This window comes from Lontra canadensis, unplaced genomic scaffold, assembly GCF_010015895.1.
Source record: "Lontra canadensis isolate GAN:19392208 unplaced genomic scaffold, GSC_riverotter_1.0 scaffold3, whole genome shotgun sequence".
Lineage (NCBI taxonomy): Eukaryota > Metazoa > Chordata > Mammalia > Carnivora > Mustelidae > Lontra > Lontra canadensis.
Genome location: NW_022630997.1, coordinates 48,009,770 through 48,028,567, shown reverse-complemented (window position 1 = coordinate 48,028,567; position 18,798 = coordinate 48,009,770). Strand labels below are relative to the sequence as shown.

At 36.7% G+C, this 18,798-nt stretch overlaps 1 protein-coding gene and 1 pseudogene across 5 annotated transcripts in view; one reads left to right on the top strand and one right to left on the bottom strand.

The window, feature by feature from the left end:
- The window catches only part of CTNNA3 (catenin alpha 3), a 1,751,355-nt gene that overhangs the window by 967,375 nt on the left and 765,182 nt on the right, over nucleotides 1-18,798 (bottom strand). The window lies entirely within an intron of this gene.
- The window catches only part of LOC116879765, a 30,085-nt pseudogene that overhangs the window by 10,744 nt on the left and 543 nt on the right, over nucleotides 1-18,798 (top strand).

Genomic DNA, 18,798 nt, shown 5'->3' with positions numbered 1-18,798 from the left:
GTGAAAAATAAAAACTAGTATTCTGGCTCTTTGACCCAAATTTTGAGCATTCATCATACTCAGTACATACAGTCCCTTTACACTTGAGCATATCTTAGGTAACACAGATTTACGAACCAGCGACAGGTATTCCGTCCAGGAACTCTTCCTTATTATAGAAGTGTCTCCCCCGAATCATCCTTGTCTTTTTTTTTTTACTGTCATGAAACACATATTGCGTATGTATTATCTGTGAATAGGAGATATTTAGAGATAGAATGAGATTCCACCACCCCTTAATTTAAAGGATATTCGGTTGGAAAAAATGTACATATAAACGATTATAATACAATGTATTTATATGTCATATGTGTATGGTGTATAACCTGAAAGTGCTAATGAGGAAGTTACCAAATCCCTAGAGAAGGTTTTATGGAGAATATAACATTTGAGATATATTTTATAGACAATTTCACCTGATAGATAGTGAGGGAAGGCTATTCTTATAAGAGAGAAGAGCATAAACTGACTTAAGGCATATTAAAACATGGCTTTTTCAGAGTTAGATGAATACTGTGGTGTGACTAGATCAGGGGTTGCATAGCATATTGAATAGTGAATGGAAGTAATGACAAATTGTTGATTTGGACCAAACAGTAAAGGATCTTTGAATCAGGTTTTATTCACTGTCTTTTATAGCTACAATTAGCCTCACCTGAAGCACCTACAAAGACTCATACAATATGGCCCTCCCAACTTCACAATAACCCTTGACCGACCCTCGGTCACATCTTATTAGACTCAGGGCGATTACTTTATTTAAGAACAACCAGCTCATAAGACAGATCCCAATCTATGGGTTGTCATGGTACAAAAGTTTCAACCTGTTCTCTCTAAAATTTTAACGGAAAGGATTGGGAAAATGAGCTGAATTGGAATGATGCTGAAGGAGTCATGAAGTAGCCTGATGGCATTGAAGATATTATGGCAAGCCAACTCCACAGGAAGCAAACATTACAAATAAGCTAGAGCTTGAAGGCGGAACAGAGGTGAACACAAGAGAGGTGATGCAAATGGCGAACAGCAAAGTGCGGGCACTGAAATGAAGCTACTTCCCTTTCCAGTAAGGTTCTTGCTCTTCTTGACAGCTGATTATTTGATTTTATCTAACAAAATGAATCAAATTAGAATCTTGTGTGTCATAAGGATGAATCTGCTGTTTGACCGGAAGTGACAGTGAGCTATTTGAAGGATTTAAGCAGAACAGTAACATAACCAAATCAGTGGTAGTGTTTTAAGGAGAGAGTCAGACCATTCTGGAATTGACTTTCATGCCATTCCACCAAAGACTCATCAAATCTCAAAAAGAAGGAAGCAAAAATTCTTTTCTCTTTACTTACCCCTGGCATGGGGTAACTTGCTATTTAAAAGATTATATTAGCCATATAGGAGAGAGACAATGTGCATTAGAATACTAGTTATTTCTTTTTCAGAGCCAATAATTTGCATTTCAGTGACATGAAGGAAGGTGAATCTGAACGATTCAACATCAATAAAGATTGTCCATAAACTAAATTTCCAGTGGTAGAAGGAATTTAAAATAATTGTTTTGCCCATTTCAAAGAATGTGATGTATTCAATTCAAGTTAACAAAAATATGTATAGTTGCCAAAATACTAATAGGGATTGCCCTTGGATGGTAAGAGCATGGTTCTTCTGTTTTATAATTCATATGTATTGCTTTTATAATGGAAAGAAAATAAACTTAAAGAACAGTTTATGACATATTTCATTTCTATCTAACAAAACAGATTTTAAGTTTTAGTTGTCTGGATAAATGTATCTGAGGTTAAGGAAAAAAGCAATCTATAAACATTTGTTTCTCACATGGTATAAAGACTTTGGGTTGGATTCAAGGAAGACAAAATAGTTGTAAAAAAAAAATACACTAAAGTCAAAGGAACTAGGTTGCACGCAAAGTTCCTATATCCATATCATATATGAAGAGAGCCAGTCACTTCATCTCTCTGGGTTTCAGTTTTCTGATATGTAAAATGTGGTTTAACAAAATCATCTCAAAAGTCTTTCCAATTTATGATTCTTTAATCCTTTATATTATTATTACTTGGTATTACTATAATATTTTCCAAGTTTAACTTGTAAAGCTTATAAGCCCCTTGAAATTATACAAAACCTCTCAGGCCTTTAGAAAGTATCCACAGAAAACCTACAAAGCTTAACAGTTAGGACTAATGGCCTAAACATGTGATGACATGTTTAATTATTTTCGTTTCTCCAGAGAGAAACCTAGAGTACCTCAGAAGGAATAGCCCAAGATTGAAAGGTATATATACCAAATCAAAAATATTTTCATGATTTTAACTAATACCATAAGGAGAAAAAAGACAGAATGAATGTAGGCTGTTTCCTTTAAGAAAAACTCTGGTCTTGAATACAGCTGATGAAGAGAGGGAGTAATTTATACGACAGTGTGATACCTATTACTAGTTTTTGAATAAAGGCACACACTGCGCTATCAGAAGATACAAAAATCATAAATAAATAGTTGCCATTTGAAATATTATATTTATTTGTAAATCTCTACTTCCTAGAAATATAAGCACACACACATATACACACAACACTCTACCCACACCATATACATATATATCAAGTTCAAGTTTTTCTAATTCTTTACTAATAAGTCACAGACATACATTTGAAAAGAGCAAAATATATTTTTTAGTTTGAAAACTCATTCTAAAGTATAATTGATAATCAAAACCAAAATTTTGATACAAAAAAGTGATATATACTCAGTTCAGAGTATTTTATGTAATTCTCTTTGTTTCATTATAAAATTATAAACTCATTCTTTTGAGGAAACATTCCCACACCCCCTATCATCACCTGCCATTCCTGTAATCTGTCATAAGAAATCCATATCTGAAACATGATGTTACACACTTTTTTGCCCCTTCCCCCTTAAAATTCATGTAATAACAAAAGAAACAAATGAGGATAAAGGGGAGATAAGAATGGATGAATGATTTCTACAAAGTTTTGGAAAACATAGACTATATTATAAATAAGTAGAGTCAAGAAAGCTACACCTAAGTGCTTCCTGAAGGGGACACTATGTTGTACAACAAAGTCTTCAGAGGCTTCAGAAAGTGGGGTCACTAAAAATATGGGGACTGGTTTAAAGTATTCATGAAGAGTGCCAGATCCCCATCTTCACCCCAAGAAACCAAGAAACAATCTGCTGTGGACCAAATGTTTGTGTTCCCCCTGCCTCCCACCACAAATTCATATGTTAAAGCGGTAATACCCAAAATAATGGTATTTGGAGGTGAGGCCTTTGGGAGGGAATTAGGTCATGAAGGTGAAATTTTCATGAATGGGGTCAGTGCTCTTATCAGAAGAGACACAAGAGGGGCATCTGGGTGTTCAGTCATTGGGCGCCTGCCTTTTGCTCAGGTCAGGATCCCAGGGCCCTGGGATAGAGCTCTACTTCCGGCTCCCTGCTCAGCAGAAAGCCTGCTTCTCCCTCTCCCACTCCCTCTGCTTGTGTTCCCTCTCTCCCTATGTCTCTCTCTGTCAAATAAATAAATCTTAAAAAAATAAAAAAAGAAGAGACACAAGAGAGATGATCTCTCTCCACTGTGTGAGAATACAGCAAGTATGTGTCCATCTGCAAACCAGGAGGAGAAACCTCACCAAGAATCCAAACATGCTGACACCTTGATTTCAGACTTCCACCCTTCAAAACTATTTCTGTTGTGTGAGCCACCCGGTCTATGATATATGTTATAGAGTCAGCCTGGGCAGACTAGGGCACTACTTATTACTCATTTCTTCAGCAGAGAAAAAAAATTTTTTTTTCTGTAAATCCAAACATGAGAAGCTAGATCAAAGTATATGAGGTAAAGCACTGAAGCTTGGGATTGAAAACAGGAAAATTAAATGAGAATGTACATAATGAACTTGGGGACCTCAGCATCCTTCTCCTGCTTTGTCCCCAAAACACTGGTAGCCTCCAGCTACAGTGAAGGAGGTTGGGGGACTCCAGGGGAAACTATCTATATTCATGTATCTGAAGATTCCTCAGTGAAAAAGCAAGTTCTTTTTTAAATCTTAGTCCCACAAAAGTGCATAGCCAAAACCCTACCTGTTCACAAGGAACTTCTTTCAGCTTTTAGTGCTTCACTCAATCTGAATAAGCACATGGGAAACTGAACATCTGAATAAAGCTTCCAACATAAAAGGGACCAAACCAAACTAAATACCTGAGAGGAAATAGTGACATTGCACCAAAAATATAGTACCAAAACACTCTGTGTAATATCTTAGAGTGAAAAAGAGATATCCCAGGGATGCCTGGGTAGCTCAGTTGGTTAACCATCTGCCTTCTGCTCAGGTCATGATCTCAGGGTCCCAGATGGAGCCCCACATTGGGCTTCTTTTTCAGTGGGGAGCCTGCTTCTCCCTCTGCCTGCTCTGTCTGCCCCTCCCCCCACTTGTGCTCTCTCTCTGACAAATAAATAAAATCTAAAAAAAAAAAAAAAAAACCCAAAAAAACCCCAAAAAACAGAAAGATATCACATTTATAGAAATAAAACAGTATACAATGAAGAAGAAGAAAAAGAAAACCAAAAAAGAGCTCCTATAGATAACAAATATGATCACCTAAATTGGGGGAGGTAGAGGATCAGCCAATTTTTTTTATAAAGAGATACATGGCAAATACTGTCAGGTTACAGGATTTGAAGTCTCTAAACTTTGCCATTAATGAATGAGAGCATTCATACATAATACATAAATGGGTGAGCATGAATAACTAAAGGAATTACAAAAGTTTAACTTATTTGCACCACTTGACCTAACAGCATCATTGTTAGATTTGGCTGTGCCATAGTTTGCTGACACCTGTTCTAAATTTTTAATAAATAGATAAAATATTGTAACATAAAGCTGAAGAAATCTCTTGAAAGTAAGACAAGAATATAAAGAGATGGAAAAATAGGAGAAAAAAAATGCAACAACAAAGAATCAATCCAGGAAATCCAAAATCTGCTCAATGAAAGTTCCAGAATAAGAGAGAGAGAACAGAGAAAATGGGGACCAATAATTAAAATAAAAGACAAAAATAAATTTTTACATAACCAAAGGATACAAGTTGCTGGATTTAAAAGGTCTATTGAATACTCAGCACAATGAATGATGAAAGACCCAAATCAAAGTACACCCTTGTACAATTTCCAAATACCAGAGAAAATAAAGTATCACAAAATCTTCCAAAGATTATACACAAAGGATTAGGAATCAGAATAGAACCTGGTTCTCAATAGCAAGAGTGGGTGTGAGAAGATAGTAGACCAATGGCTAAAAGATTCTGAGGGAAAATGATTTCCAATTGTGAATTATATACATCCAATTTATTAATCAGTTAGGATAAACTAAAAAAAATCAGACACAGAAATTTTATATCAAATGCATCAGAGATGCATTTGATAAAAACATAGTGGAACATAGTGGATACGTTTCAACAAAATCAGTGGTAAACTAAGAAAATTAATATATGGGATCCAGGAAAGGGGAGAATGGAGAAGGGGAATACTAGGTTAACAGCCATAATGAGATACAGCTCATATTAGATATTTGAGAAACAGAATGCTGCAAAGGAAGGAAGGCTTTATCTGAATGAACTATTTGGAAAAATTAAACACTTGAAAAATCTTTTAAAATATTGGGAATAACAACTTGCACTATGTATGGGCAAAATCTAAGCAAATTTGAAAGACAAGGAGAGAGAGAAAATAGGGACAATTCTTAAATGCAAGAAAAACAAAAGGTTGAATGAGAATGGGGACATAATCCAGGACACCATTTAATCCGGCAGCATCATTGTTTACACGGTCATCTTTAATTAAGTACTATTTATTTAATACTATATTAATAATAAATAGGAAAGTGAGAGAGAATATATTAATCTTCAGTTAAAATAGCAAGAAATGAAAATATCAACAAAATTCAGAAATATTATAAGAAAAAAAATGGTAGATAAAATAAAGTCACTGAACCCGAAAAGAGTAATTGAAGAATCTGAGGAGAAGTAATATGGATATTTTCAGTACAAGTCTTTTCTCCTATTTGCTTCTCAAACTATGTCCATAAAATTCAGTTCTCAATGATTCCTTAATATTTTCCATTTCCTGGTTACCTGTTAAATTTCAAGTACCCTGAGAAAGCTAATACTCTAAACCCATTATCAGTTAATATTGTAGAATTCATTTGTTGCTAAATGGAAAAAATATCCAGAAAGAAGTGGGACACTATAGGCATCCAGGGACAAACTACTGGAGATGAGAGAAAATCACTAAGAGGTAAAGAGGTACTTAGAGAAAAGTTATTGTGTGTGTAAATTTATTGTATGTGTGAAACTTGCTCGAATCGTAGGCCTGCTGTGTAAGGATCTAATATACATGATGAAGACTGCAACAGCGTCTGTGTGGGTGGTATCACTTGTGATGGGACAAATATTCCTGATGTCAACTCTTCAGAAAACTGGGTCTATGAAAGCCAACTTGGTGTCAGATTCATATTGTGAGTTATATTTCTGTGTGTTCTTTTTGTGTGATCTCCTAAGTCTCTCTTGTTTTTTGTTTTTTGTTTTTGTTTTTTTTCATTTCTTGAAATTTTGTTTAAACTTTCAGCTGTGCTATTTGCTCCAAAAAAAGAACATGCCTTCTGTGGAGCTGGTGTGTTAAGGGAGGGGTGGGGGGCAGGAGCAGTGGCCGCCTGAAGGCATGGCAGAAACGGTGGTGGTGATCAATGAAAATCCCAAAGAGAGAACAGAAAGTCACACTAGTTGCTTCTTGCTTGCTCTCAAATGTGAAGTCCTCAGAAAGGGATTTTCTGACTTTTCTATCAAACCGTCACAACCCCGTATCCTCTGTTATTTGTCTTCATAGCACTATTTCTATTTGGCATTGCTCTGTGTGCCTCTGGTGCTTATTTTTTACCATCTTATTAACTAGAATGCAAGTCCTCTGATGGTAGGCACTTTGTCTTATTCACTGTTGTATTCTCAGCACAAAGAACAGCAGAAGAGCTTGATAGATATTCACTGAATAAATAAATTCTCAATCCAGGACAGATAAAGAAATTTTACTATTATTAAGGACCTGTAGCATTTGCTTCCAGGGACTAAGTCAATTTCTGCCTGAGTCACAATTTTGCCACATGGGGGCTCTGCTGTTAGCCACAGGAGATTCCTAAGCATTCCCCGCACTCTTAAAGGAACAAGTCTTCAATCGGGATTAAGCATTGACAATACACAGAAGGTTTCTCCAGCCCAGTTTGAAAGAGTCCTCAAATAGACTGATACATTTTACCATAATATAAGGACTCAGGCTCCTATTCCCTGCCACTATATTGCAAACCTATGCTGCGTTCCTCTTCTCAGAAGTTTCATATCTTTTAGGTCTGCAGCATAAAATCAAAAATATCAGACTTGCTGTTTCAAAAACAAAAATAAAACTAACCAGTAGGACATTATGGTTTTTAATCCAAATCTAGATTTCTATTATTTTTCCCCACCTGGTGGCTGGGGAATTTAATGCTTAATTAAATTAATCCTTAATGCTGATATATTTGTCAGGAAGGAAGATTTTAAAATAAACTAGTGTACTCAATGGGAAGTATTATATACCATGCTTTAAAAATACAATAGAAAATAGAAAATGCTATAGACTGAATGTTTGTGTGCCCCCTCCATATTCATATGTTGAAACCTAATTCCCAGTGTGATGGTATTTGGAGGTGGGGCTTTGGGGAGGTGATTAGGTCATAAAGGGTGAGCCCTCAAAAAGGGATTACCGCCCTTATAAAAGAGGCCCCTGAGAGATCCCTTTCTCCTTATGTCATGTGAAGTTATAAAGAAAAGAGGGCATCCCTATGAACCAGGAAGCAGCCCCTCCACAGACATAGAAACTGCTGGCTTATTGATCTCGGACTTCCCAGACTCCAGAACTGTGAGAAATAAATTTCTGTTATTTAAAAGCCATCCAACCTGTGGTATTCGGTCACACAACCTAAATGGGTCAGAACAGAATTTTTTTTTCTTTAAAAATTCTTGTTACATCAGAATATATATGAAGCAAATATAGCAAAATGTTTATTATGACAGCATTTAAACAATACTGGCTTTATATTCAAAACACAGCCATACATGCAAAGTAGAACATCAAATATTAAGGTGAAAATTTGGTTAAGAGATGTTTATAGTTACTCTAAAACTCTTTTGTTTTGCTGTAAGAAATTATAAGAAATTTGGGAATATATACACAGACTATAAATTTTACAGTGTGCCTTACATTCTTAGAAATTCCTTTGTGGAATTTTTTCTAAATGAAAAGCTAGAATACTGATTTCTCTTAATATCAACGACTATAAGTGACTTTTGATTTTTATTCTCTTGATAGGAATTTTTTGAGCATTTGTTAGAATACCTCAACATCAATACAAAAATTAGATTTGTTTAGCAAGGAACATCAAATAATTGTTTTTGCTGTCTATGGGCAAGTGTGATGGAAGTATGAATAGAAATACTAGTAAATATGAAGATTAAACCAACATAGACTTGTGACACCTTAATATTAATTCTCATTCCCAAACTTGTCATTTGACCCATTACTGAATTTGACAGTATAAATACCACAAAATAGATATACATTTCTTTTTCTAAGTTCTAAGTCTCAGTTTACTGAAAAGTTTGGTAAGTCGTAGATTTCCTACTGAAAGTAAATAGATGCTGTATGTATCCGTTGGAGCTAGATATCCTGCTTAAATTAATAAATGGATATTTGCTCAACATATGTGTTATTAAAACTTACTCCTTGCAAGTTAAATGACACTGACACAAAGAGAAGCAATTAACCAATGCAGAGCATGAAACAAGATGAAGCCCAAATGACCTGGTATCTCTCAACAAATTAATGGCCTTGAAAAATTAAAGAGATTTCAGAAACATGAAAAAAATGCAATATCTGTGCTTTGCTTAAATCTTGACTACAAAGCAATTTTATGAACTTATTATTTTTGTTAGGTGCAATAATGGTAGATGGTTAAACTAAAAGTCCCTATTGGTTAGAATTGCATACTAAATATATATGGGTATATGAGTAAAGTGCCATGATTTCTGAGATGTGTGGGGTTTTTTTGGTTTTGTTTGTTTTTTTTTTTTTTTTAGATTGTATTTATTTATTTGACAGGCAGAGATCACAAGTAGGCAGAGGCAGGCAGAGAGAGAGGAGGAAGCAGGCTCCCCGCTGAGCAGAGAGCCCAATGCGGGGCTCGATCCCAGGACCCTGGGATCATGACCTGAGCCGAAGGCAGAGGCTTTAACCCACTGAGCCACCCAGGCACCCCCTGAGATGTGTTTTTAACATACTCCAAGAAAAAAAAGGGTGTGTGTGTGTGTGTACATGAAAAAAGGGGCAGGGATAGATGAAAAAAAATTAGCAAAATATTGATAATTGTTGAAGTTGAGGTTTATTATACTATTTCCTCTACTTTTGTGTATGTTTTAAAACTTCCACTGAAAAAAATGGAAAAAAAAATTTCCTCAAAGCCATGTAGTTTTCGTAGTTTTCAGAAGTCTTCCACTAAGTGTTATTCTTTAAGAGTCTGTTATTTTTCCCTATTCCCAAATTTAGCTTAGGGCTACCTCTGAAGAAAGTAAGGTGAGTAATGCAATGAAACCTGAAAATATGGACTGGTGTGGTAGGAGTCAAGATGATGGAGGAATAGCAGACTGAGATAACATCAGGTCACAGGAGTTCAGCTAAGATACTTATGAAACCATTCCGAACACCGACAAACCCAACAGGAGATAGAAGAGCAGCAATTCTTTCAGAAAATCGACCACTTTCTGAAAAGTAGATGTGCGGAGAAGTGAATCTAAAGCAATGGGAAGATAGACAGCAGGGGGAGGGGCCAAGCAATGGAGCACAAAATTCAAACTTTTAAAGTCTGCTCCACTGAGGGACATCACTCCAGAGGGCAAGTGGGGGTGGAGCCCTTGCAGGGACAATGTGGTCTCAGGTCCCATGGGGTCAAGAAGGATCGGGGGTGTCTGAGTGTAGCAGAGCTCACAGGTATCAGAGCAGGGAAGTTGGCTACAGAGATGGAGCCAAGGAGTGAGCTCTCACCTCAGGGTTACCTTAAACTGTGATCTGCAGCACATTCAGGCCACTGCTCTTTGAGCAGGGACCCCACAAGTGGCAGATCCGGGGAGACTCACCTTCCTTCTCTGGAGGCAGGAATCTGCTGGGTTTAGAGACTCCAAATGGGGCTGTGTGCCAGAGACGGAGGTGCTCGGTCACAGGCCAGGTGAGCTTGGAATGCGGCCAGAGACCAGGGAGACTGGAGTGATTGAGCACTTTTCCCTGAGGAGGAACTGGGGGGGGGGCAGCTCTCGGCTCTTCCAGGCTGGAGACTGAGGCCGCCATTTTCATTCCTGTCCTCCAGAGCTCTATGGAAAGCATTCTATGGAAAACAAAAGCTCCCGACAGCTAACCAAAGCAGATTACTCAGCCTGGCCCCTGGCAAGGGCGGCACAATTCCGCCTCAGGCAAAGACATTTGAGAATCACTACAACAGGCCCCTCCCCAGAAGATCAACAAGAACATCCAGCTAAGGCCAAGCTCACGATCAAGGAGAACAGTGGAATTCCAGAGGAGGGGAAAGCAAAGCATGGAATTCATGGCTTTCTCCCCATGTATTCTTTAGTCTTGCAAAGTTAATTAATTTTTCTAATTTTATTTTTTTTCTCATTCTAATTTTTAAAATTTTTCCTCTTTCCTATTTTAACATTTTTAACTAGTTTATCTTAACAATACCTTTCTAAAAAATATTTATAAACCTTCATTATTATATTCATATTTTATCCTTCATTGTATTTAACCTTATTTTTTGTATACATAAAGGGTTTTCTTATTCTAAAAAATTTTGGGATACAATTTCTTCTAATAGATCAAAATATACCCTAAATCTAACACAGGGCTTTGTCCAAGTCTCCAGCCTGAGCACATTCTCTCACGCCCAACCCTTTTTTTTCCCTCCTTTCTTTTTCCAACCAACTTATCAATTCCTTTTTTAGAATCTTATTTTAAATTTTTTTTAAAGATTTTATTTATTTGTTAGAGAGAGAGAGCACGAGCACAGGCAGACAGAGAGGCAGGCAGAGGCAGAGGGAGAAGCAGACTCCCCGCCAAGCAAGGAGCCCAATGTGGGACTCGATCCCAGGACGCTGGGATCATGACCTGAGCCGAAGGCAGCTGCTTAACTAACTGAGCCACCCAGGTGTCCCTTATTTTAAATTTTCATCCTTACAGTCATATTCCATCCCTTCATCATGTTTACCCTTATTTTAGTGAGAGGTAGTTTCTTCTAAGAGACCAAAATACACCCAATATCAAGTGGGTGGCTCTGTTCTATTCACCAGTCTATTATATATATATATTTTTTTAATTTTTTAAATTCAATTTGGGGTCTCTTCTGATTTGGTGAGCGTATATTTTTCTGGGATCTTTGCCACCCTTTCAGTATTTTATTCTCTAGTTCATATATTCTTATCTGGATAAAACGACAAGGCAGAAAAACTCACCACAAAAAAAAAAAAAAAAAAAAAAAAAAAAAAAAAAAAAAAAAAAAAGAACAAGAGGCAGTACCAAAGGCTAGGGACATAATCAATACAGACATTGGTAATATGTCAGATCTAGAGTTCAGAATGACGATTCTCAAGGTGCTAACTGGGCTCCAAAAAGGCATGGAAGATATTAGAGAAACCCTGTCTGGAGAAATAAAAGCCCTTTCTGGAGAAATAAAAGAACTAAAATCTAACCAAGCTGAAATCAAAAAAGCTATTAATGAGGTGTAATAAAAAATGGAGGCTCTTACTCCTAGGATAAATGAAGCAGAAGAGAGAATTAGTGATAGAGAAGACCAAATGATGGAGAATAAAGAAGCTGAGCTAAAGAGAGATAACTACTGGACCACAAGGGGAGAAGTAGAGAGATTAGTGATACCATTAGACAAAACAATATTAAAATAATTGGGATTCCAAAAAGAAGAAAGAGAGAGAGGGGCAGAAGGTATATTGGAGCAAATTATAATAGATAATTTCCCCAATACGGCAAAGGGAACAAGCATCAAAATCCAGGAGGCACAGAGAATCCGCCTCAAAATCAGTAAAAATATGTCCACACCCTGTCATCTAATAGTAAAACTTACAAGTCTTAGGTAACAAAGAGAAAATCCTGAAAGCAGCCCAGGACAGGAAGTCTGTAACATACAATGGTAAAAATAATAGATTGGCAGCAGACTTATCCACAAAGACCTGGCGGGCCAAAAAGAACTGGCATGATATATTCAGAGCACTAAACGAGAAAAACATGCAGCCAAGAATACTATATCCAGTTAGGCTGTCACTGAAAATAGAAGGAGAGATAAAAAGCTTTCAGCACAAACAAAACTAAAGAATTTGTAAACCCCAAACCAGCCCTATAGGAAATATTGAAAGGGGTCCTCTAAGCAAAGAGAGAGCCTAAATGTGACATAGACCAGAAAGGAACAGAGACAATACACAGTAACAATCACCTTTCAGGCAATACAATGGCACTAAATTCATATCTTTCAATAGTTACCCTGAATGTAAATGGGCTAAATGCCCCCAACCAAAAGACACAGGGTATCAGAATGGATTAAAAAACAAGACCCCGGGCGCCTGGGTGGCTCAGTGGGTTGAGCCACTGCCTTCGGCTCGGGTCATGATCTCGGGGTCCTGGGATCGAGTCCCGCTTCGGGCTCTCTGCTCAGCAGGGAGCCTGTTTCCCTCTCTTTCTCTCTCTCTGCCTGCCTCTCTGTGTACTTGTGATCTCTCTCTGTCAAGTAAATAAATAAAATCTTAAAAAAAAAAAAAGACCCATCAATATGCTGTCTACAAGAAACTCATTTTAGACCCAAAGACACTTCCAGATTTAAAGAGAGTGGGTAGAAAACAATTGACCATGCTAATGGACATTAAAAAAAAAAAAATGGGGTGGCAATCCTTATATCAAACAAATTAGATATTAAGCCAAAGATTATAATAAGACATGAGGAGGGACACTATATCATACTCAAAGGGTCTGTCCAACAAGAAGATCTAACAATTTTAAATATCTATGCCCCTCATGTGAGAAAAGCCAACTGTATAAACCAATTAATAAAAAAAATCAAAGAAACACATCGACAATAATACAATAATAGTTGGGTACTTCAACTACTCCCTTCACTGAAATGGACAGATCATCCAAGCAAAAGATCAACAAGGAAATAAAGGCCTTAAATGGCACAGTGGACCAGATGGACATCACAGATATATTCAGAACATTCCCTCCCAAAGCAACAGAATACACATTCTTCTCTAGTGCACATGGAACATTCTCCAGAATAGATCACATCCTGGGTCACAAATCACGTCTCAACCAGTACCAAAAGATTGGGATCATTGCCTGCATATTTTCAGACCACAATGCTCTGAAGCTAGAACTCAATCACAAGAGGAAAGTTGGAAAGAACCCAAATACATGGAGGCTAAAGAGCATCCTACTAAAGAATGAATGGGTCAACCAGAAAATTAAAGAAGAATTGAAAAAAATCATGGAAACGAATGATAATGAAAACACAACTGTTCAAAATCTGTGGGACACAGCAAAGGCAGTCCTGAGAGGAAAATATATTAACTATACAAGAAACAAGAAAGGTCTCAACCTAACCCTACACCTAAAGGAGCTGAAGAAAGAACAGCAAATAAAGCCTAAACCCAGCAGGAGAAGAGAAATAATAAAGTTCAGAGGAGAAATCAATGAAATAGAAACAAAAAAAAAAAAACTAGTAGAACAAATCAATGAAACTAGGAGCTGCATAGTATTTCTATACACCAACAACAAGACAGAAGAAAGAGAAATTAAGGAATCAATTCCATTTACAATTGCACTCATAACTGTAAGATACCTAGAAATAAACCTAACCAAGGAGGCAAAGAATCTCTACTCAGAAAACTATAAAGTATTCATGAAAGAAACTGAGGAAGACACAAAGAAATGGAAAAACATTCCATGCTCATTGACTGGGAGAACAAATATTGTGAAAATGTCTATGCTACCTAAAGCAATCTACACATTTAATGTAATCCCTATCAAAATACCATCAACTTCTTTTCAAAGAAATGGAACAAATAATCCTAAAATTTACATGGAACCAGAAAAGACCTCAAATAGCCAGAGGAATGTTGGAAAAGAAAGCCAAAGTTGGTGGAATCACAACTCTGGACTTTAAGCTCTATTACAATGGTGTCATCATCAAGACAGTATGGTACTGGCACAAAAACAGACATATAGATCAATGGAACAGAATAGAGAGCCCAGAAATAGACTCTCAACTCTATGGTCAACTAATCTTTGACAAAGCAGGAAAGAATGTCCAATGGAAAAAAGACAGTCTCTTCAACAAATGGTATTGGTAAAATTGGACAGCCACATGAAGAAAAATGAAACTAGACCATTTCCTTACAACACACACAAAAATAGACTTAAAATGGATGAGAAACCCCAATGTGAGACAGGAATCCATAAAAATCCTTGAGGAGAACAGAGGCAGCAACCTCTTCAACCTCAGCCACAGCAACTTCTTCCTAGAAACATCGCCCAAGGCAAGGGAAGCAAGGGCAAAAATGAATTATTGGGACTTCATCAAGATCAAAAGCTTTTTCACAGCAAAGGAAACAGTCAACAAAACCAAAAGACAACTAACAGAATGGGAGAAGATATTTGCAAATGACATATCAAATAAAGGTCTAGTATCCAAAATCTATAAAGAACTTATCAAACTCAACACCAAAGAACAAATAATTTAATCAAGAAATGAGCCAGGACATAAACAGACATTTCTGCAAAGAAGATATCCACATGGCCAACAGACACATGAAAAGTGCTCAACATCATTCAACATCAGGGAAATACAAATCAAAACCAAAATGAGATACCACCTCACACCAGTCAGGATGGCTAAAATTAACAAGTCAGGAAATGACAGATGCTGGTGAGGATGTGGAGAAAGGGGAACCCTCCTACATTGTTGGTGGGAATGCAAGCTGGTGTAGCCACTTTGGGAAACAGCATGGAGTTTCCTCAAAAGTTGAAAATAGAGCTACCCTACAACCCAGCAATCACACTATTGGGTATTTACCCTAAAAGTACAAAGGTAGTGATCCGAAGGGACACGTGTACCCAAATGTTTATAGCAGCAATGTCCACAATAGCCAAACTATGGAAAGAACCTAGATGTCCATCAACAGATGAATGGACAAAGAAGATGTGATATATATATACATATATCATATATGTATACACACACACACACACACACACACACACACACAAACGGAATACTATGCGGCCATCAAAAGAAATGAAATCTTGCCATTTGCAATGACATGGATGGAACTAGAGGGTATTGTGCTGAGTGAAATAAGTCAATCAGAGAAAGACAATCATCATATGATCTCCCTGATATGAGGAATTTGAGAGGCAAAGTGGGGGGTTTGGGGGATACGGAAGGGAAAAAATGAAATAAGATTGGATCAGGAGGGAGACAAACTATAAGAGACTCTTAATCTCACAAAACAAACTGAGGGTTGCGGGGGGAGGGAGAGGGTGGTTGGCTTATGGACAGTGGGGAGAGTATGTGCTATGGTGAGTCCTGGGAGTGTATAAGCCTGACAATTCACAGACCTGTACCTCGAATAATACATTATATTTTAATTTTTTTTAAAAAAAGGTAGGAAAAAAATACGGATTGGTGTTACAACATAAATATACCTTCAAGTTAGGGAGTAGCACATGTGCTAGATAACCCTCTAATGTCTCACTCATTTTGAATTTGCTTCATTTCAGAAAGACATTGAGAGACCACTTTAATGGTCAGATCTGGAACTTTCTTTATCCATTCATTTAAGTCAAGGATGTTCACTCATAACCATATGTGACCAAACACGGTTTTTAATAGAGCCCTTGAAGCAAGCAGATGGAAAATAAGGATATTTCAGAGACATGTTAATGCTCTTATGAAAGATCAGGATATAATTACAAATGTATAAGTGCATATGTGTATTCTAAGAGCTAGAAATAAAGAAACTCCTATTCATAGCTGTAGGGAACTCTTTGTTAGCATTCTGACAACTCTACCACATGATAGGGTATTTCATCAAAAAGATTAAGCTTTTTACAATATCTAGATCAATTGGGGCACCTGGGTGGCTCAGTTGGTTAAGTGTCTACCTTGGGCTCAGGTCACGATCCCGGGGTCCTGGGATGGAGCCCCACAGCTAGCTTTCTGCTCAATGGGAACTCTGCTTCTCCCTTGCTTGCTCTCCCTATATCCCTCCCCACTGCTCATTCTCTCTCTTTCTCAAATAAATAAAATCTTCCCCAAAAATGCATGTACTGGTGAAAGCACTTTGTGAGTTAGAATACAGAATGTCAAAAATGTATGCTATATAATAAATCGTTGTGATATTAAAAGTGTAGTAGAAAGGTAATACTGAAGAATTTTTTTATTTATTGGTAAAGCCTGACTCCACTCTTGGTCGTGTTAGTGTCCCTTGATACATGTTTGTTGCAGGATATGCTCATGACCAGAGACCCTAGACAGAATTAAAGAAAATTCATTTTCTCATAAGTACTCTGATTCCAGAAACATTTTATACCACTTTATAGTCTCCGAAGTATTTACCCATAAATTAGGGAAATTGATCCTATACAAAAGCCTTAGAAATTCATAACACAGGTATTATGTGTCCCATTTTGCAGATAAGCAACTGAAATCCTGAGAAGTTTAGCCAGAATTAGTTCCAAATTCCAAATGTTAATTGACATACGCAATAAAAAACATATATCATCCTCTAAATTATTTTAGAAGGACATTTTGGATGCACTGAATTTGTTTTCTAGTATACTTAGTCCTAATGGTCCCAAATCTGATCTTTATGTAATTTTCAGTTTTCACCAAATCTTTTGTTTCTGTTGCCTTCCAAAGCCATATGCAAAGACATTGTCTATGTCTAGGTTATCTGAATAAAAATCCGTGTTGCTGTTGTTCAGGGGCTAATTTTGCTAATCATTTCATAAAATATTTTAAAATACATCATGGTCCTTTGTATTTTGAAATACCTTAGGTGATGGGAGCTAATATCAAGATGCTTTCAAAAATAAGAGTCTCACAAAATTGAAGAGAAGTGATAGCCAAATTTAAAGTTAATTCAAATGTGTTGACTCTTTTTTTGGTGTTTCCAATGTTTATTTATAAATTACTCTGGAGAATTGTTGATCCTATTCTCAAAACTTGACCCAAAGAAGCAGCTAATAGCTTTACCATCCCTCTAGTTGCTCAATTTATAAAATAGGAATCATCTTTGATTTCTTTATCTCATACCTCCACTCCTAATCCATTAGAAAACTCATGTTGGTTTTACCTAAACATATATCCAAAAACTAACCAATTCTCATCACTTTCAAGTGATGGCCCAAGTCACCATCATCTCTCTCCTGGATTGGTACAAAGGCCTTCTTATTGATCTCCCTGCTTTTATTCTTATTTATATAATATAATATATTATATATTACATAATATATTTATAAATCAAACTTAATTTTGAGTTTATTCCTATAAGAGCAGTGTGACTTATCCTTTCAATAGGTAACTTGATCATATCTTTAGTTTGCACAAAATCTTGAGTTGGTCCCCAGTTTCCTCCAGAAGAAAGCCAAAGTTTTTACAATGGCATATGAAGCCCTCCATGACCCAGTACCTAATACCTCTTTGAATTCATCTTAATTCCTCTACTCTAGGTCTCTCTATTCTAAACAGATTGGCCCGTTTACAATTCATTGTACATATGATCTCCCACTTGAGGGCCTTCAGACTAGCCAGTCCCTTTATATATTTAAGGTTAACAACCTCATCTCCTTCCAGGTTTTGCTCAAGCCACTTTCTTAGTGGCCCTAACCATCCCAACATTTAATATTACAAGAAACAGACTCTTAACTATAGAGTACAAACTGATGGTTACCAGAGGGGAGGGGGGTGGAGGGGATGGGTTAAATAGGTGATGGGGCTAAGGAATGCACTTCTGTTGAGCATAGGGCGTTTTATGTAAGTGTTGAATCACTAAATTCTATACCTGAAACTAATATTACAGTGTATGTCAACTAACTGGAATTTAAATAAAAGCTTTTTAAAAAGTAAAATTACAATTTACCTCACCTCTTACACTCTCAATCTTTCCTATTCTCACTTTTCTTTTCTCTATGGTACCTACTACCTAATAATATACTATTTATGTGTGGGGGGGTTTTGTCCATGTCTCCCCTTTAGAATATAAGCTTAGACCTTTGTTTTGTACACTGATGTATTCCAAGTGTCTGGAACAGTACCTAGTACATAGCAGGTACCCAAACAATGTATTTGTTAAATGAATGAAATCCCTGAGGCCAACCTATTGTTAATATATCAGTACATCTCCCTTAAGCCCTGATTTTCTAAGTTTTTTGGCAATTCAATTTCATAGTGGACACAAGTTGAGCAATATACACTTAGAATTTGTTTACCCAATTGAAGCAAAATATGCACAGCTATTTGAAGTACTATACATACAGTTTTTAAAAGTCTTTAGATACATGACTACATTTTATAATTGTATAAATCATTAAGGCT